The sequence below is a fragment of the Ranitomeya variabilis genome, chromosome 1 (assembly GCF_051348905.1).
Source record: "Ranitomeya variabilis isolate aRanVar5 chromosome 1, aRanVar5.hap1, whole genome shotgun sequence".
Taxonomy (NCBI): Eukaryota; Metazoa; Chordata; class Amphibia; order Anura; family Dendrobatidae; genus Ranitomeya; species Ranitomeya variabilis.
The window spans coordinates 548986348-549008054 of NC_135232.1; the positions used below are offsets into that span (position 1 = coordinate 548986348).

Below are 21707 nucleotides of genomic sequence, written 5' to 3' on the forward strand. Positions count from 1 at the left end.
ACCTGGGAAAATACTACAAAGCCCCTGTGTCCATCATAACATCTCTGTACATGTCAGACTGAGGAAAATCATTACCTTCATTAGCATAATCTCTGTCTGCGGACAAGCGTTACCTGCTCTGTCTGTTCTGCACAAGAATATAATAAGAACTGGCCTCTCATCGGAAACAGAAAACTAGGATATTAGAAAATGCAGAAGTACTCCAGATGCAAGGGCAACATAACAAAAGCCGAGGGGTGCAGCTTCACCCCTAGCACCATGGCTGCTGGATGGGGGAGTAGCTCAGTCCAGCCACAAACCGGGTGCGCTGCATTTTTCCCTGAATATATTTCTACGGCCTGTAACCTGGCGAGTTTTACAGCTGCATTCTTAGGATTCCCACATTGTGCACAGTGATCCACCAAAAGGAGTGTGCATTGTGGTTCATTTCTCTTACATCATGTCGCTCTGGCCCGTCTGGGCTCCGCGGAACACCACTGTCTGATGTAGTAAACATGTTCTCCAATGCTGCTGCGTTAGGCATTTTGTGTTTTTCATTATTCAGTGCCTATATACAGTAGCTCCCCCTATGGTAGGTGACGGAATGAAACAAGTGCAATGTCATGACAATAAACAAGGAGAGCGGTAATGAGCGCTGCACTACTTTCTGCTGCATCAGTCCAGATTCCTCAGCTCATTACACGACCCAGTTGTTTCCATGAGGCCTGATCGGTGAACGGCTGGCTGCGGAGGTTTCCATATAAATGTGCAGTACAGGGGGCTGCACGGCTGCTGGCAGGAGATAACATTCTGCCCACTTAAAGGGAACCTGTCACCTGAATTTGGCGGGACCAGTTTTGGGTCATATGGGCGGGGTTTTCGGGTGTTTGATTCACCCTTTCCTTACCCGCTGGCTGCATGCTGGCCACAATATTGGATTGAAGTTCATTCTCTGTCCTCCGGAGTACACGCCTGCGCAAAGCAACTGCGCAGGAGTGTACTCCGGAGGACAGAGAATGAACTTCAATCCAATATTGCAGCCAGCATGCAGCCAGCGGGTAAGGAAAGGGTGAATCAAACACCTGAAAACCCCGCCCATATGACCCAAAACTGGTCCCGACAAATTCAGGTGACAGGTTCCCAATAATAATAATCTATTTTTTTATATAGCGCTAACATATTCCGCAGCACTTTACAGTTTGCCTACATTATCACATGAAGTCATCTTTTCTCCTACCATCACGTAGCTTGAGCTAGAAAATAAATGACTGCAGCTTAGAAGGAGCAGGCGGCACAATGAGGACACGCCTGTGGAGCGAAGCACCACCCAACCCTTCACACTGACATGTGTATGGAGAATTGGTGCAGATCTGTGGCAACAAAATAACGGTGAAGTCATAGATGAAGGTGCCACTGTCTGCGGACATGCAAAGAACAGGTCAGGGGTGGATATTGGGCAGCTGCTGCAAGTACATGACCCACTTTTATACTTTGAATTCTATCATTTTCCAGCACAAACTTCCCATGCATGGTGTGTAAACAATCACCTGGTTCCTCTAGGCAAGGAGAATACGGTAAAGCTACAGTACAGGGAACACCAGGCAAGAGCCTCCGAAAACCATTTTACTCCTACCAAGGTGTCTGCTGGATGAATGCTTTTTGGACAATTGGTGAATAATCTTGTGTATGATCTATGGCCATCGCTGGAATTTTACCCTAATGGTGACATTGGGAGGCGACATGGGCAGAATGTTCTAGATTTCACAGGGAGTGCAAATGGCGTCAACTACAGCAAAAGTGTCCATTAATCTCGTACTGCAGAACGCAGCACATTCATCTTGTGTGAACATGCCTTTCAGGGTGTGGTTCACCATGGACTACACCAATACCTATTACAGTAGAAGGGTTTCACCAGATCTCATCCACACCCGAAAAAAATAAATTAATACCCCAGTTGAAATTGCACGGCAATCGTGGCTGATTAAGGCAAACAGCAGTCAAAGGCCAACTCCAGGAAAGTAATATATATATATAGTATATATATATAAAATCTCCCTATCCCAATTTGTCATCCTCGTCTTGTGCTCCATATGTTCATTTTTTCCATCTATATGAAATTGGTTTTTACTTCCAGAATTAAAAAAAAAATGTTTTCTATACAATTTCTGTGACTGCTGCAATGTGAATGGTGTAATTATTTCTTACCTTTCTAGATTTTTATTTATTTTTATTTTTTTTAAACAGTCGTCCATCAGCCCACGTGAGTTTCTCCTTGGCTTCATTTACAGCTTCACTTTTCTCTCTCTTGTAAACTTAGAGAACTATTTGCAGAAAACCGAGGATGACCACTGACTGTGTGATTGTACCCCAGCATTACCAAACTGATTTGAGGACAAAAAAATCTGTTTTTCAATTCAAGAAAAGTGTATGAGAAGTTACAGTCGGCATCCAAACACTGCAGGGGATTTTCCTCACTGACCTACTATAATTTAAAAGAAAAAAAAAATAAAAATACTCCCCTCAGCTGCAGATTTCTTTGCTCCTAGCAGGCTTTCCGTGCTTGTCACTGTACATCCTAGCATCCTATATAGCTGGAAGATAATTTGCAGCGCTTCAGAGCCACCATCAATGTCCCCATTGGGCTCACAATCGAAATTCTCCATTAGTATTGTCTTTGGCATGGGGGAGGAAGACGGAGAACCCGGAGTAAACCAGTGTAAAGACAGGGAACATCTTAACTCCAAGCAAAGGTTTCCCTTGTGGGATCTGACCTTAAAATTACCCAACAATGCTAATCATTGATGTAGCGGTTACGTTGGACATAACATGGCAGACCAGGATGCACAGAGACTGCGTTCATATCTTGTGTCCATACCAGAAAGATGTGTCCGTTCCACTGTCAGACATTACAATCAGTTGATTAAAAAGAAAATCATATTCTCGATTGTATAACGAATTTTTAAGATGGACCTAAAAAGACTGTTTCCTTTGGACCATGTGTACACCTTATCGTTTTAGAAATCAAGAAAACCTCTGAAATTTAGATTTTTTTTGTTTTAATAAGTTTCTTCTGATGAGTTTAAATTGTCCATCAGTTTCTTCATGAGCCAATTATACTGAAGGGTGTCAGATTTTTCCAGCTCCCCTTTGACCATCATCAATGTCAACTTTTAATTCCTTAAGACTGTTTCTTCATATGAAACATCAAATTCATCAATTTCAATGAACATTGTGCCAAAATAGTGTTTCAATCAGTCTCAAAAAAACAGTACAAGAACATGTACGTGGGGGATTTGTTAATACGCACACCACCGGGAATCATGCTCTTTTCAACATATTTCTTAATTGTGTCGTGGTCTCACCATGTACGCAACTCTTGGACAATTTTTCCAACCTCTGAAGATTGGTTAGTATGACTGTCCACATTATCATAGTAAATATAGGTAAACTGACTGAACAGCAATCTAGTCTGAACTGGTGCATAACCAAAAAAGACTTACATAGCAAATAGATCAATGGCTGCATTCCTTGCTTTAGTACATTTGAGTGCAGCCATTTATCTATTTGCTATGCAAGTCTTTTTTTGGTTATGCACCTGTTCAGACTAGATTGCTGTTCAGTCAGTTTACCTATATTTACTATGTACTATTTTTTCTGACTTGAACGCCCCGCCCTTCACCATGCTGTGATTTTAATTACATCCAAACACAGTTGGTTTCGACCTTCCTAGAAATGCAGGCTTTACCATGATATTAGCCATAGGTAAGTGTTCACACTAGGCAGTCAGGTCAGGGTCCCATCCGATCTGAGATTACCTTGACGTTTGGTGGATGGGCTCACATTTTTTGGCCAAATCTTGTGCTAAGCATCTCATGTGTTTTTTTTATAGATTTCACAAGCCATTATGCTATCCACATTTCATGTATCGCACATTTCCTTGCTTTAATACAGTTGAGTGCAGCCATTGTCCACATTATCAAACATTTTGTGCAAATTTGGCCAAACGTGAATCCGTAGCCATATTGTGGTTATTGTACAGTAAATGTTAGACTACCAACATATGTAACTTGGACAAGAGAGTGTAGCAGAAATGTTAAGTCAATAAATTAGAAGACTCATTGATGTTGACATAAACATCTCCCAAGTGCAAATGCCACACTTGGAATTAGCTCCAGACCTTTAATCTGATCCACCAATGATGGATTAACAAGGGAATAAACCCTTGCAACCCATTAAAGAGCTTTTGCGATATTTGTCCAACTACTTTTCATCTCTTTAAAAAGAGGCAGCATATTAAAGATCTAGAATTCTTAAACCCTTCCTTAATTCGCCTCTACAGCTGAAGTACCAATTACATTCCAAATTCTCAATACAGTCTCTGAAATGTGATTAAAAAAAAAAAAGAACTAAAATTTCCAGTAAGGAAGCAGGATAGACTTACATGTCTGGAAGGTGAAGGTGCGCCACACACACCTCGCTGACACATTCCTAGCACCAAGGCAGTCAATCATTAACCTGATTTTCTCCATACAGGAAGTGCTAGTAGGTCTCACCTCCACCTAGGTAAAACTGCTCAGTGGGTTACATATCCCTTTCACCAGCCAAAAGCCTGAAATGTCAATAAGAGGGAGGTTGCCAAACCACAGAAGGCAACACAAGGAGATCAGCAACTGGAGCTTGTGCCACGTCACAATCTCAAAAGCTGAGTGCAATGCAACATCTCGAAGATACAATCATACATTTGAAAACCTGATCGTGCCACTAAACAGTAGCTTGCGAAAGTATTCACCCCTTGGCATTTTTCCTGTTTTGCTACCTACCTCACAACCTGGAATTTCACGGTTTGTTTTTGAGGGCTTGCATCAGTTTATGTAAAGAACATGCCTACACTACAGCTGTTAACATTTACTTCTTTTTTTTTTATTATTGTGAACCAAACAAAATGGGGCAAAATAAATGAAAACTTCAGTATGTATAACTATTCAACCCCATAAAGTCAGTACTTTGTATAGCCTCCTTTTGCAGCAATTACATCTGCAAGTCGCTTTGGATAAGTCTGTGAGCTTTCCACATTTTGCCACTGGGATTTTTGACTATTCCTCAAGACAAAACTGCTCTCCAGCTCCTTCAAATTAGAGGTTTCCTCTGGTGAACAGCAATCTTCAGGTCTGACCACAGATTCTCAATTGTATTAAGGTCAGGGCTTTGACTATGCCACTCCAAAACATTTACATGTTTCCCACTTAAATCACTTTGGGTCATTGTCTGTTGAAAGAAGAACTTCCATCCCAGTCTCAAGTCACAGACTGAAACCGGTTTTACTCAAGAATATCCCTGAATTTCGCATAATTCATGTTACCTTTGACTCGTACCATTGTCCCTGACCAAGCTGATGAAAAACATCCCCGCACCATGATGCTGCCACCATGTTTCACTCTGGGAATGATGTTCTTAGGCTGATGAACTGTGTTGATTTGGTGCCTGATTAAGGCAAACAGCAGTCAAAGGCCAACTCCAGGAAAGTAATATATATATATATAGTATATATATATAAAATCTCCCTATCCCAATTTGTCATCCTCGTCTTGTGCTCCATATGTTCATTTTTTCCATCTATATGAAATTGGTTTTTACTTCCAGAATTAAAAAAAGAATGTTTTCTATACAATTTCTGTGACTGCTGCAATGTGAATGGTGTAATTATTTCTTACCTTTCTAGATTTTTATTTATTTTTATTTTTTTTAAACAGTCGTCCATCAGCCCACGTGAGTTTCTCCTTGGCTTCATTTACAGCTTCACTTTTCTCTCTCTTGTAAACTTAGAGAACTATTTGCAGAAAACCGAGGATGACCACTGACTGTGTGATTGTACCCCAGCATTACCAAACTGATTTGAGGACAAAAAAAATCTGTTTTTCAATTCAAGAAAAGTGTATGAGAAGTTACAGTCGGCATCCAAACACTGCAGGGGATTTTCCTCACTGACCTACTATAATTTAGTATGTATAACTATTCAACCCCATAAAGTCAGTACTTTGTATAGCCTCCTTTTGCAGCAATTACATCTGCAAGTCGCTTTGGATAAGTCTGTGAGCTTTCCACATTTTGCCACTGGGATTTTTGACTATTCCTCAAGACAAAACTGCTCTCCAGCTCCTTCAAATTAGAGGTTTCCTCTGGTGAACAGCAATCTTCAGGTCTGACCACAGATTCTCAATTGTATTAAGTTAAATTTTGGTCTCATCTGACCACAGCACTTTCCTCTATCCATTTTACACACAAATTGTAAGTAAAGGCTTTTTTCTGCCCAATGTTCCATAAAGGCCACCTTTATGGAGTGTACGGCTTATTGTGGTCGTATAGACAGATACTTTCATCTCTGCCTGGGAACTCTGCGGCTCCTTCAGGGTTACATTTTGCCTCTGTGCTGCCTCTCAGCTTAAAGCCCTTATGCCCGGGCTGAGAGTTTTGGTGGGACTCTTGGGAGGCTTGTTGAAGTACCATGCTCTTTCCATTTGATGATAATGGATTTGATGGTGCTCCGGTGGATCAGAGATCGGGATCAATATATAATTTTTTAGAACCCAACCCTGACTTGTACTTAACAACTTCGTCCCTGACTTGTTTGGAGATCTCCTTGGTCTTAATGGTGGTGTCTGGATAGTGGTGCCTCTTGTTCATGGTGTGGCAGCCTCTGTGGCCTTTCAGTGAATGTAAAGTGTACAGGTTACAGATTGCACACAGGGGGATGTCCTGTCTCTAAGCATGGGGACTTACGAAGGGAATGGATTGCGCCAGACATTTTTTTTAGGGGCTACATACAGGTGCTTCTCATAAAATTAGAATATCATCAAAAAGTTAATTTATTTCAGTTCTTCAATACAAAAAGTAAAACTCATACACTACCGTTCCAAAGTTTAGGGTCACTTAGAAATTTCCTTATTTTTGAAAGAAAAAGCATACTTAGTTACTTACCGATAATTTTATCTCTCAGAGCCCATGACAGCACCACGGAGAGAGGGGATCCGCCCTTCAGGGGCAGGAAACCTACAGGATAAAAAAGGCGGTACCTCTCCCTAGCATCAGTTGGTTTACAGAGCATCGAAGGTCCTCCAGGTTAGTGACAACAAAAATATACTTATATTGCTTAATAGGAGAACTCCGTGTCTATACAAAAAACACACTTCATACTATAGAACGTGCTCACCGCATACATGATGAGAGGGGGAATAAGCGGGTGCTGTCATGGGCTCTGAGAAATACCGTTATCGGTAAGTAACTATGCTTTTCTCAGTCCCCCATGACAGCACCACGGAGAGAATTACAGAGATTGTTGCTTAGGGAGGGACCACAGCCTGCAGAAGCCTTCTTCCGAAGGTTAAGTCAGACGAAGAGGCTAGGTCTAGACGATAGTGCCGGAAAAAGGTTGAAGGTGATGACCAGGTGGCCGCCTTACAGATTTGTTCTATTGATACCTCCGACCTCTCGACCCAGGAGGTCACCATAGCTCTTGTGGAATGAGCTTTCAGCCCCTCTGGAATTACATTTCCAATAGATGAGTGTGCCAAGGTTATCGCATCTGTTTTCCAATGTGCTATAGTGCTCTTGGAAGCCTTGAGTCCTTTCCTAGGTCCCTGAAAGCAGACAAAGAGACCCTTCCTTCTTATACCTCTGGGTGGACTCTAGGTACTGAACGAGACACCTTCTCACATCTAATGTGTGAAAACTTTCTTCTTCCCTATTCTTAGGGTTTGAGCAGAAGGAAGGATTTTCTCTTGGGACCTATGGAATCTGGATGCTACCTTTGGAAGATAGGCAGGGCCAGGTTTGAGGATAACTATCGTCCAGAATTTTTGTGAAGGGAGGACTCGCAGACAGGGCTTGGAGATCACTTTATTCTCCGGCTGACGTTAGGGCTATCAGAAGAGCAGTTTTAAGCGATATAGTTTTAAGAGGTATTGACTCTATAGGCTCGAATGGGGGATCTGTTAGAGCTGATAAGACTAGGTTTAGGTCCCAAGGTGGTAGCCTTTGAATAGCTAATGGTTTAGACCTGGCAGTGGCTCTAATAAATCATGTTACCCAAGGGTTGCCAGCTATATTTTCATTGTACAATGCTCCAAGAGCTATCTGTACCTTTAGGCCATGTGCACACGTTCAGGATTGTTAGCGTTTTTTTCGCGTTTTTTTCGCTATAAAAACGTGATAAAAACGCGAAAAAAACGCTAACATATGCCTCCTATTATTTACAAGGTATTCCGCATTTTTTGTGCAAATGTTGCGATTTTTTCCGCGAAAAAATCGCATAGCGGAAAAAAAAGCAACATGTTCATTAAAAATGCGGAATTGCGGGGATTCCGCACACCTAGGGGTCCATTGATCTGCTTACTTCCCGCACGGGGCTGTGCCCACGATGCGGGAAGTAAGCAGATTATGTGCGGTTGGTACCCAGGGTGGAGGAGAGGAAACTCTCCTCCACGCACTGGGCACCATATAATTGGTAAAAAAATAAGAAATAAAATAAAAAACAGTCCTATACTCACCCTCGATGTCCGGCGCTGTGTTCCCGCCTCTGTGCTGCACGCTGGCTGGTTCCTGTAGCTGGTGTGCGCTGAAGGACCTCGCCGAATGACGTCACTGTCCTGTGATTGGTCGTGAGCGGTCATGTGACCGCTCACGTGACCGGACCGTGACGTCACGGAAGGTCCTGTGCGCACACGCCAGCTAGAGAAAGAGGAACGGACGCCGCTGAGGAGATGTCTGGGTGAGTATAAGCATTTTTTTATTTTTTTTATTATTTTTAACATTCTATCTTTTACTATAGATGCTGCATAAGCTGCATCTATAGTAAAAAGTTGGTCACACTTGTCAAACGCTATGTTTGACAAGTGTGACCAACCTGTCAGTCAGTTTTCCAAGCGATGCTACAGATCGCTTGGAAAACTTTAGCATTCTGCAAGCTAATTACGCTTGCAGAATGCTAAAAAAACGCGAAAAAAACGGAAAAAAAACGCAAAAAAAAAAATGCGGATTTCTTGCAGAAAATTTCAGGTTTTCTTCAGGAATTTTCTGCAAGAAATCCGCAACGTGTGCACATACCCTTAAGGTACTTACTGACCGGTCCAGTTCTAGTCCCTTCTGTAGAAACTCCAAGATCTCAATAATTGGGACCCCATCCTGTACTCTTACCCCAGAGGTAGAAAGGATTTTTTTCGAGGTCTTGCCATAGATTTTAGTGGTGACGGTCTTTCTAATTTTCATTAGTGTAGAGACTAATTTATCCGAAAAACCTCTTCCCTTCAGAAGCGTTCTTTCAAAATCCACGCTGTTAGGTGGAGATTCTCTGACTGAGGGTGGAGCACTGGTCCCTGAGACAGAAGGTCTGGGAGATCCGGAAGAACCCAAGGATCGCTGACCGATAGCATCCTCAGCCAGGAGAACCAAGTTCTTTTGAGCTAGAAGGGAGCTATCAAAATTAGCCTTGATCTGTCCTCCCTGACCTTCCGCAGAACTCCTGGGATGAGGATGGTTGGGGGAAAGGCATATGCAAGATTCTGTGTCCAAGGGATCATGAAAGCGTCTAAGGCCTGAGGGTTCCCCCTTGGATCTAGAGAACAAAAGGCTTCCACTTTCCTGTTGTCGATATTAGCAAACAGGTCTATTACTGGAGTCCCCCAAAACTCTACAATCTGATTGAAAATGGACTGATTTAATATCCATTTGCCCTGTCTCAATTGAGTAAGGCTCAGGAAGTCTGCCTTCTGATTCTCTACTCCCCGAATATGCAGCATGGAAAGTGATAGAAGATTGGCTTCTACCAAATTGAAGATTTTGGAAGTGGTGTCCATTAGGGTTCGGGATCTAGTTCCCCTCTGGTGGTTTAGGTAGGCTACCACTACCCGATTGTCCGAGAATACTCGAACATGATGCCCTTGTAGAGTGTGTAGGAAAGCTGATAAGACATGGCCCACTGCCCAAAGTTCTTTTTGATTTGAGGATGCCTCATATTCCTGACTTGTCCATACCCCTTGAGTGACCTTGTTGCCCAGGTGAGCTCCCCACCCCGTGGGGCTTGCGTCTGTGATAACTATCTGAGATATCTCTATTACCCATGGGATTCCTTTTGACAGGTTGTTGGTATTCATTCACCAAACTAGGGAATGAGTAGTGGCTGAATCTAGAGTCATGTGACCCTCTAAGCGACCCCTTAGTGTAACCTGGTTTCTTAAAATGTCCCACTGGAGATCTCGTTTGTAGTTGTGCCCACTGAACTGCTGGTAGACAGGCAGAAAGGGAACCCAGTAGTGACATCGCCCCTCTTAATGTCATGGAGGGGTTTAAGAATGCCTTTGATACTAGATGCAGGTTTAGAAGCCAGCCTAGATTTATTAGGGTATTCATTACTCTGTCGCACTGTTGTCTGCAGTGCTGGGCAGAGTTGCTCACAATCAAAAAATCGTCCAAGTATGGAATTATCAAGATGTCCTGCTCTCTTAGATGAGCCATCATTTCCGTTATTAATTTAATAAATATGCGGGGTGCGACTGATATGCCGAAAGGAAGGGCTCTGTATTGGAATTCCCTTATTTCTCCTTTCATAGACACAGCTAGTCTGAGGAATTTTTGTGAGTCTTTGTGAATGGGGACGTGATAATACGGGTCGCTGAGATCCAATACGACCATGAAACAGTTCGGAAACAGAATTTTGATGGCTGATTTTATTGATTCCGTCTCGAATTTCTGATTCTGTACATAACTGTTTAACTTCCGTAAGTTTATTAATGTTCGGAAGGACCCATCTGGCTTTGGAACTAGAAATAATGGGGAGTAAAATCCCTTCCCTCTTTCCTGAGGAAGGACTTCCTGGATGACAGCTTTGTCTATAAGTTTCATTATTTCGTGATCTAGGGCTTCTTGTTGTTGGCGGGGGGGGGGGGGTGGGGGGGGGTGGAGGGGGAGGACCTCAGGGAAGTTACCACATAGTTTGGGGGAGGCAGGAAAGTAAAGTCTATCCGAAGCCCCAACTTAATTAGGTTTAGTATCCAGGGACTGGTTGATATTTTTTCCCAGGCCGGGAGGAACTGAGATAGCCTTCCTCCAACCCTGGAGGAGCTGTCACTTAGGGGTCTTTTTATCTCTTGAGGAATTACCAAAAAGAAAACCCCTGTCTCTTCTCTTCCCATCGTCCCATCTGTTCTGCTCCCTCGGGGGTCTTCTCCAAAAAAAATGTTCTACTCCGAAAGGACCATCTTTATTAATGGAGGGGCCAAATTAGGGAAATCTTTTTTCTTATCCCCCGCTTTTTTCAAGATAACATCCAGGGTCTTCCCAAATAGAAATTTACTTTCGCATGGTATTGAGCAGAGTTTCAATTTAGTTTGCAAGTCACCCGGCCAACTCTTGAGCCATAGTGTTCTACGGGCTGCATTCGAAAGGGCTGCAGATTTAGATGTGAGTTTGACTGAGTCAGCCGATGAATCCGCCAAAAAAGCTGCCGCGCCTCTTATCATATGGATGGATTCCAACACCTTACTCCTAGGTACCCCATCCTGCAGTTGCTTTTCTAAGTTATCCACCCATACCATTAGGGATCTAGAAGTACATGTGGCTGCTATGACTGGTCTCAAACGTCCCCCTGCCGATTCCCAAGCCCCATTAAGGAAGGTGTCAGCTCTTTTGTCAAGGGGATCCTTCAGAGTTCCCAAGTCCTCAATGGGGAGTGAAACATTTTTTGAGGCCTTAGCCACCGCAACGTCAAGTTTAGTGGCCTTATCCCATGAAGTGGAAGCTTCCTCCTCCTCAAAGGGATATTTCCTCTTAAGGGAGGGTACCGACGAGTTTATTCTATCTGGTTTCTCCCAATCTTTTTTGATTAGGGCTTGGATATTCTCGTTAAGGGGGAAAACTTTCTGCAGTTTTTGGCCTAACCCCCCAAACATTATATCCTGGACCGTCTTGTGAGGGTGAGGATCCAGTACTCCCATAGTAGGTCTTACTGCTTTCACCAGTGCATCTACTTCATCTAGGGGAAAACAGTGACGGCTCCTGCTTTCATCATCCGAGGAAGAGAGGGAAGCGTCCAGTATCTCTGAATCCCTACCCTCGGAACTAGAGGAATCGGTGTGGGAATAAACTATAGCTTCCTTCCTCTTGACTTTCTCCCCTTCTTTAAGGGACTTAAAACACAGTCTCGACTTCCGACTTGATTACAGATCTTAGTTCAGAGGCAAAGTTTGGGGTTTCCTCGTAGAGAATCCATCCTATACCGGAGTCGCAAAGCTTCTTATCCCAGGACTGTGGTAGGGATTTTTCGCACAAGGGGCAGGACCTGTGTTTTGTCTTTCCTTAAAATAAACAGAAGAGAGGAGACCCCAGTTATAACAGTGAACTTTCACGAAGCTCACTCACCACTCTGACGCAGCTGCAGGTACACCGGTTCCGGAGAAGGGGTAGTATCCTGCAATGTGAGTTCTGGAGATGGTAACTGGTTCACCACACTGGAGTTCTTGCTACGTTGTGTGGAAATGACTGCTGGACTGAGTACTTTGGTTGTCAGCAGAGGATCGTTTCCTCTGCACATCCGATTTCTGTCGCTGATGGTCGCGCTGCTGCGGCTGGAGCTTCTGGTTTGTAGTCCTCCATGGTATCACCTGGGACGGCATGCAGCAGGGAGCTCCACAACTCACCGCTTTTTAAAGCTTGGCGCCTATTACCAGCCCCTCCCCCGTCGCTGCGTTGCTGGGGAAGAATTTTCCTCTTTTTTTTTTCTCCTTACTGCGCATGCGTGCGCTGACCAGGGTCCCGGAAGTGCCGCTTTTAGATTTGGAGCGGCGGCCATCTTGGTGCACCCCGGGCACACACTGCGCATGCGCCCACCCCGAAACCAAAAGTTCTCACTAGTTCCGGCGAGTCCACCCAGGGTATACCCTGCTCCTCGTGTGCGCTGGCCAGGACTCAGAAGCCCCTCTCTCCTATCCGGAGCAGCGGACACGCTTTTCGACCCCCCCGTTCACCCTGCAGACCCATCAGTCCCAGCAGTGGCGGCTTCGGATACCATACCAGCGTGGCAAGGGCCTCCCTGCTGCCAGAACCCGGACTGGCCGGCTTCGAAATCCCTCGCTGATCTTCGGATGGCATCTTACAGGTAACAAAACCGAATAGGTTCCCAGTCAGGGACAGGAAACCAACTGATGCGGGGGAGAGGTACCGCCCTTTTTATCCTGTAGGTTTCCTGTACCTGAAGGGCGGATCCCCTCTCTCCGTGGTGCTGTCATGGGGGACTGAGAAAGCACAGTTTTCTCCAATTAAGCTAACATTAAGGCTATGTGCACACGCTGCAGAATTGCCGTGGAAATTTCTGCGGCAATTCCGCAATTCCTGCCACGGGTATATCGCATGCGGAATTGGCATGCATATTCCCGCTAAACACTAGCATTTTGCAAGCGTAATTAGCTTGCAGAATGCTAGCGTTTTCCAAGCGAACTGTAGCATCGCTTGGAAAACTGATTGACAAAAAAAAAAAAAAAAAAAGGTTATTCTCACCTTCCGATGGCCCCCGATCTCCTCAGCGGTGCACGCGGCGGCTTCCGTTCCCAGGGATGCTGTGTGCGAAGGACCTGGGATGATGTCACCGTCACGTGATCGCTACGTCATCCCAGGTCCTTCGCACACAGCATCCCTGGGAACGGAAGCCACCGCCTGCACCGCTGAGAAGTTGGAGGACTCTGGGGGCCATAAGAAGGTGAGTAGATCACGATTTATTTTTTTTTAATTTATTTATTTATTTTTTTAACAGTGATATGGTTTCCAGTCCATGGAGGAGAGTCCCCTCTCCTCCACCCTGGGTACCATCCGCACATGATCCGCTTACTTCCCGCATAGTGGGCATAGCCCCATGCGGGAAGTAAGCGGACCAATGCATTCCTATGTGTGTGGAATCCCCGCGATTCCACAAATTAATGAACATGCTGCGTTTTTTTTCTGGAATGCGTTTCCACTCAGGAAAAAAACGCAGCATGTGCATACAAAATGTGGATTGCATTCTTTTAATAGGATGCTTAATGTGAGCGGTTTTTTTTTTTTTTGCAGTTTTATCGCGTTTTTATAGCGAAAAAACGCGACACAAACGTGAAAAATCCGGAACGTGTGCACACAGCCTAAATGATTCAGAAATACACTCTATACTTTGTTAATGTGGTAAATGACTATTCTAGCTGCAAACGTCTGGTTTGTAATGCAATATCTTCATAGGTGTATAGAGGCCCATTTCCAACAATCATTACTCCAGTGTTCTTATGGTACTTTGTGTTTGCTAACTGTGTAAGAAGGCTAATGGATGGATAAAATACCCTTGAAAACCCTTGTGCAAGTATGTTAGCACAGCTGAAAACAATTTGGCTGATTAGAAAACCTATAAACCTGACCTTCCTTTGAGCTAGGTGAGAATCTGGAGCATTACATTTGTTAAAAGGCAAAGATCAGCTCACCTGCTCTCTAGTCCCACTGCGCAGATCATGCAGTGCTGCAAGTAGTATAAAGGTGAAGCAGAAGTCCAGTGTGGGCGATATCCATAAAAAAATAACTTTTATTCCATTTTCATTAAAAGCACACAAGTCCAAAATCCATCTTTATATCCAGAGACACAAAAACAGGTGATTCATACCAGTGACAGTCACAGGCTTAAAGTGCATTTAAAATCATTTTGACTGTCACTGGTATGAATCACCCGTTTTTGTAGTCTCTGGATATAAAGATGGATTTTGGACTTGTGTGCTTTTAATGAAAATGGAATAAAAGTTATTTTTATGGCTATCACCCATGCTGGACTTCTGCTTCACATTACATTTGTTGGTTTCATTAAAGGGAATCTGTCACCCCAAAAATCATATATGAGCTAAGGCCACCGGCATCAGGGACTTGATAAGCCCCCGATGTAACCTGAAAGGTAAGAAAGTTGGAATTAGTCCTACTGGTAATAGTGTTTCCAGGAGTCCATCATGACAGCACCACCAGGAGGTTGTCCTTCGTATCCTTAATAGGGACAGGAACACAGAAGAGCTTAAATAGCCCCTCCCCACCTTTCAGTGATTTTCCCAAGTACCACACCAGGATGGGTGCAACTCTATTTTATTGAACTTACTTTCTACACATGTTTACATCACATATCAGACAGGAAACTCAAGGGAGGGTATATAAGGGGTACGGTCATGATGGACTCCTGGAAACACCATTACCAGTAGGACCAATTCCTACTTTCCAGGAAGTCCCTCCTGACAGCACCACCAGGAGAAATACCAAATAACTCCTATTTTAGGGCGGGATTACAGCTTGGAGGACTTTCCTCCCAAATGTAGTTTGTTAGTTTGCCATAACATCCAACTTATAATGCCTACAGAAGGTATTTGATCTAGACCAGGTTGCAGCTCTGCAGATCTGGTCCATAGAAGACCCGGCGCTTTCTGCCCATGAAGCCGAGATTGCTCTCAACGAGTGCGCTTTGAGGCTTTCCGGTTGGGGTCTCCCCACTGAGACATAAGCTGCAGTGATAGTTGACCGAATACATCTAGCTAGTGTAGCTTTGGACGCCTTCTTCCCTCTGTTTCTTCCGGCCATCTGGATGAAGAGGTTAGAGTCCACTCTCCAACTGTTTGTTATTTCGAAATAGTGGAGAATCGTTCTTTTAACATCTAAAGCGTGAAGGGAACGCTCCTTGTCATTACTCTAATTTTGGCAAAAGGTAGGTAGAACAATCTCTTGACTCCTATAGGTAGGTAGAACAATCTCTTGACTCCTATGGAAGTCGGAAACCACCTTAGGAAGAAAGGCGGGATCCAGTTTTAGGATGATGCAGTCATCTTGTATTTTCAAGTATGGGTCCTTTATGGAGAAGGATTGAATTTTGCCAATACGTCTTACTGATGTTATTGCCACTAAAAAGAGGGCGTTTTAAGGGTTACTGCTCTTAAGTCTGCCTGATTTAGTGGTTCGTATGGTTCTTTACAAAGTTCGTTCAAAACCAGGTTGAGATCCCAGGGAGGTACTGTACTGCGAATTGTGGGCCTAAGCCGTTGGGTGGCTTTGATACATCTCATCGCCCAGGGATGAGCGGCTAGCTGGAAGTCATAGAAGGGAACTGAGAGCTGAAATTTGTACTTTTAAAGTACTAGGTTTTAACCCGTTTTCGAAGCCTGATTGGAGAAAGTCTAGGATTCTAGGAATATCTGGGCCCTGAGAGACAGATACAGGAGTTGTACTTTGTGAACAGAACTTTGTCCATATTTTCCTGTATATTGCAGAAGTCACCGGCTTCCTACTGTTCTGGATGGTAGAAATGACTGGATCCGAAAGACCTTTTTTTACCTCAAGATCTCTTTTTCAGGATCCAAGCCGTTAACTGTAGCAGGCCCGGGTTTTGATGAACTAGAGGACCCTGAACTAAAAGATCCGGTTTTGCTGGTAGATGGACTGGCTCTTCCAAGGACATCCATTTTAGTAGAGGAAACCAGCTCCTCTTGGGCCAGTATGGCACAATTAAGATTAGTTGTCTGACTCTCCTGAATCTTCCTTAAGACCCTCGGTATTAGCGCCAATGGAGGAAAAGCATAAGCCAGATTCATATTCCAATTTTGGGCTAAGGCGTCTATTCCTGACTGCCTGTCTCCTGGATTTAGGGAGAAGAATCTTCTTGTCTTTGTATTCTTCCTTGAAGCAAATAGATCTACTTCCGGGATACCCCAGTGTTGGGTTAACTGAACGAAGATGTCGTGATTTAAGGACCACTTTGTGGGACATAGCTTTTGTCTGCTCAGGAAGTCGGCTACCTGATTATCGGTACCTTTCGGGTGAACTGCTGTTATTGATTTTACTGTGAGTTCTGCCCAGGAGAATATGGTGTTTGAGAGATCCTGTAAATGATGATGTTTTGGACCTCCCTGATGTAGTAGGAAGGCTACTATTGTCGAATTGTCTGAGAAGATACAGACGTGTTGGTCTTTTAGCTCCTCTTGATATCTTTTTAAGGCTTCCCAAACTGCTCTGAGCTCTCTGTAGTTGGAAGACCTGTTGCGTATTGACACGGGCCAGATTCCTTGGGAGTAGTTTTCCTTCATATGTGCTCCCCAGCCCCTGAGGCTTGCATCCATAGTGATGTTCACGCATGGAGATGTTCTCCAGGGTCTTCCTTTCTCAAGGCTTGCCGTCTTGGTCCACCATGACAGTGAACTTTTGGTCTCCGTGGATAGGTGCACCCTGTTGTCCAGAGATGTGTCTTTGCCGTCCCATAGAGAAAGAACTTCCTGCTGCAGGTCTTGAATGATATTGACTCCCATTGAACGCTGGGAATGCACAATGTCATTAACCCCTGCACCCGCATGGCTTTTCTTATGGAGGTGTGTTTTTTTTCTCTGTAAAATCTGAATATCTTTTTTGATGGATTCCTGTTTGTGTTGTGGGAGATACGAATGTTCCAGAGTTGAGTCTAGAATCACTCCAAGAAACAACTTCCTGGTTTCTGGTTTGAAATTTGATTTTTTTTAGATTTATTAGCCATCCTACGCTTTAGGATTTACACGGTTGTCGTTAAATGATCTTCCATTTGTTGAGGGGTCTGCTATAAGCAGAATGTCATCCAGATAAGGAACGATGAGTATTTCTTTTTCTCTCAGAAAGGCCATCACTTCTGCTATAAGTTTGGTGACGATCTTGGGAGCGGACGAGAGCCCGAAAAGTAGATACCTGAACTGGAAGTGTTCTATGCGATCTCGGTTTTTTAAAGCAAATCTGAGATATTGTTGATGGGAGGCGTAGATGGGGACCTGGTAGTAAGCACTTTTTAGGTCTAGTGTGCTCATTACTGAGTTTTCCCTGATTAGAGGTACTACAGATTTGAGGGACTCCACCTTGAACTGTTTGTATTTTACCCACTGGTTTAGTGGTTTCAGGTTTATGATCGTACGATATTCTCCGCCTGGTTTCTTTATAGAGAACAGGCTTGAATAGTGTCCCCTGAATCTTTGAGAGTGGGGTACCGGGATAATGGCTTCTGACTGGAGAAGGTCCTGTATATCCTTTAGAAGTCTCTGGTGAACTGTCGGAGACTGGGTCTGAGTTAGACAAAATCACTGGCTGAATTCTATTCTGTACTCCTGTTTTATTGTACTTAAGATCCACGAATTCTGAGTGATCTCTTGCCAGCCCTGAAAATAGAATTAGTTCTTACCGGTAATCCGGTTTCTAGGAACCTTCCACGACAGCAGTATCGGAGGATGTCTCCCCGCCCTAATAGGGGACAGGAAACAAAGAGGTTAAATACCCCTCCCCTTCCTGCACCACCAGTGTTTTTTTCTGGACACAGTAGCATGTATAGTTACCACTTAAGTGCAGGAATCATTAAATAAATAAGATAGGGAGGGAAATTAGTGCGGTCGTGGAAGGTTCCTAGAAACCGAATTACCGGTAAGAACTAATTCTATTTTCTCCAGTCAGCTTCCACGACAGCAGTATCGGAGGGATACCAACCGCTAATTTCTTTAGGGAGGGACAACCGCTTGCAGAACGCGTCTGCCAAACGATAGATCCCTGTTGAAGTTGTGCCTATAGTGCCTGGTGAATGTATGGATTGACAACCAGGTGGCGGCTCTGCATATCTGCTCTGCTGATGCGCTTCCCCTCTCTGCCCAGGAAGTCGAGACTGAGCGGGTGGAGTGGGCTTTCAGTGAAGCTGGAGGTGTAAGCTTCTGAGAAGAGTATGCCAGGCTAATGGCCTGCTTAATCCAATTAGCGATTGTGCTTTTGGCAGCTTTCTTGCCCTTATTTCGTCCTGACCACTGAATGAACAGGTTTTGATCCAACCTCCAACCTTCCGTTTGCTGGAGGTAGAACAGGACCACCCTGCGGACGTCCAGGGTGTGAAAGACCTCTTTTGGATTAGAGGGATTTGGACAGAAAGAGGGTAATATGATGTCCTGATTTCTGTGAAAGTCTGAAGCTACCTTAGGTGTAAAGGAAGGGTCTAATTTGAGGATTATACTATCCGTAGTTATGGTCAGGAAATGGTTCCTGGAGTGATAAGGCCTGTAACTCCCCTATACGCCTGGCAGTAGTGATAGCTACCAGGAAGACAGTTTTCAGGGTCAAGATCTTTAAGCTGGAGACTGAAAGGAGTTCAAAGGGGTCCCCAGTCAGACCTTTTAATACCAGGTTTAAGTCCCAAGGGGGGGTATGGACCTGGAGTCTCGGACGGATTCTGGTTGCCGATGATATGAATCGTTTAACCCATCGGTGGTTTGCTAGATCCTGGTCAAAGAAAGACCCAAGAGCTGACACCTGAACCTTTAGGGTACTAGGTGAAAGCCCCAGTTCTAAGCCCTTCTGGAGAAATTGATGAATCTGTGCAATATTTGGGTTGAAAGGATCCGGTCTGCTTGGGGAACACCATGATGAGAATTTTTTCCATATTTTGCCATAAATGGCATTAGTTATTGGCTTCCTACTCTTCTGTAGGGTTTCGATTACTTCCTGCGAGAGTCCTCTGGCTTTCAGGATCTCTGCTTCAGTAACCAGGCTGTCAGCTTTAGTTTGTGTAGGTCTGGATGGGTCAGGGGACCCTGTTGAAGAAGGTCGCGTCCATGTGGAAGCAGAATCGGGCCTTCTAGACACATGCTTGTCAATGCGCTGAACCAGCTTCTTCCTGGCCACAATGGGGCTACCAGAATCGTTGTAACTTGATCCATCCGGATCTTCTGCAATGTTCTGGGTAGCAATGGTATTGGCGGAAAGGCATATGCCAGGGTAAACTCCCAGGGGTGGGAGAAAGCGTCCAGTCCCTGTGCCTCGTTTGAGGGGGTCAGGGAGAAGAAGGTGTTTGATTTTGTGTTCCGATTGTTGGCAAACCGGTCCACATCGGGAGTTCCCCACTTCTGGACTAGGGTTAGGAATACATCCTGGTTTAGGGACCACTCCCCTCGATGGAAGTCCCTCCTGCTGAGATAATCCGCCTGGGAATTGTCTAATCCCCTTATATGTACTGCAGAGATTGACAGAAGGTGATTTTCCGCCCAGGAAAAAATTCTTCCAGCAGTTACCTTCAGGCTCGAGTGTCCTGTGCCCCCTTGGTGTCGGAGATAGGCCACAGTGGGCATATTGTCGGACATCACCCGTACATGGTGACCTTGGATGATGACAGATGTGGCTCTTAGCGCCTCTTCCACTGCTTTCAATTCCCTCAGATTTGAGGAACTGTGTCTTACATCTGGGGCCCACAACCCCTGAAAGTGGGAGCCTTCTATCACGGCGCCCCAACCTCTCTGACTTGCGTCCGTTGTGAGTACTCTGAGAGGAGTTTGATCCCAGCTGAATCCCCTATGTAGATTTTGGTAGTTCAGCCACCATGATAGGGAGGATCTCACACGAGAGGGAAGGGGAATCTTCCTGGTTAAGGCCATCTGGTGTCCTCTTGAGTACGTCAGGATGTGTGATTGGAGTATTCTCGTATAGGCTTGGGCCCAGGAGACTGCTTGTATGCATGATGTCAATGAACCCAGGATTGACATAGAGTCTCAGAGTCGGGGTTTTTTGATTTCTGAACCTGGAGATCCTGTGGACAAGATCGGTGTGAGGGTCCTTGGGTAGAAAGGACATTCTCTTCTCCGAGTCTAGAAGGATTCCTAGGAATTTCTTCCGTGGAGAAGGCTGGAGCTCTGATTTTGCCAGATTCGGGATCCACCCGAGCGATCCTAGGATGTCGAGAACCCTTGCCACATCCTGATTGAGACGTGAAGCGGATGGGGCGATAAGAAAATCGTCCAGGTATGGAATGATACAGACCCCCTGTTGACGAATAAAGATTACCGCTTCTGACATGATCTTGGTGAAGACTCGTGGAGCAGACGAGACTCCGAACGGAAGAACATTGAATTGGTAATGGCTGATCCGTTTGTTTTGGGAAATCGCGAACCTGAGGAACTTCCTGTGGTCTGGGTGTATGGGCACATGGTAGTATGCGTCCCTCAGGTCCAGCGTTGCCATCACCCAGTCTTGACCGATCAGCGGGATTGCTGATCTGATCGATTCCATTTTGAATCTTCGGTATTTTATTACCCGATTTAGAGGTTTCAGGTTTATAATGATACGGTGTTTCCCGGAGGGTTTTTTCACCAAAAAGAGGTGGGAGTAGTGACCTTCTCTTATTTCCCGATGTGGTACATGGGAAATCACCTCCGCTTGAAGCAGGTTTAAGATATCCGGCATCAGAGATTCCCGAAGTCCTGGAGATTAGAGAGAAGTGATAGTCAGACGGTGAGGAGGAGGGCTCTCGAACTCCAATCTTAGGCCCTCCCGTATGGTATGCAGGACCCACGGATTTGTGGTGATCATCTGCCACTGGGAGAGGAATCCATCCCGAGAGATTACCTCCGACCGGAGAGCAGTCATTGCTTCTCAGAGGTCTGTTGAGGCTGGGGGACCAGGATATTTCTGGCTTTTCCTCCCTTGGGGTAACTCCACCGTCCCGATTTGCCCTTACCCCTGTAATTTTGCTGGGGGGTTTGGTCACGGGGGGAACGAAAAAAACGCTTTCTAGGGTTCCTTTGTTCCGGAAGGACTTTCTTCTTATCTGAAGCTTTGTCCAAGATTTCGTCCAGAACTGGCCCAAATACATAGTGACCCTGGAAAGCAATACCGCAAAGTTTAGACTTTGAGGTAATATCGCCTCCCCAGGATTTAAGCCACAA

The 21707-nt window shown here is 44.7% G+C and overlaps 1 protein-coding gene across 4 annotated transcripts in view; it reads right to left on the reverse strand.

Moving 5' to 3' along the window:
• CGN (cingulin) overlaps positions 1 to 21707 on the reverse strand; it is an 82528-nt gene that overhangs the window by 19494 nt on the left and 41327 nt on the right. The window contains exon 1 of one of the 4 annotated variants that reach the window (XM_077255392.1): positions 4421 to 4483. The exons of 2 other annotated variants lie outside the window; for them this stretch is intronic. The gene's annotated coding sequence lies outside the window, so the exon portion shown is untranslated. Of the gene's footprint in view, positions 1 to 75; positions 214 to 4420; positions 4484 to 21707 lie in introns of those variants that run through there. One more of the 4 variants, XM_077255381.1, reaches the window with a different exon arrangement.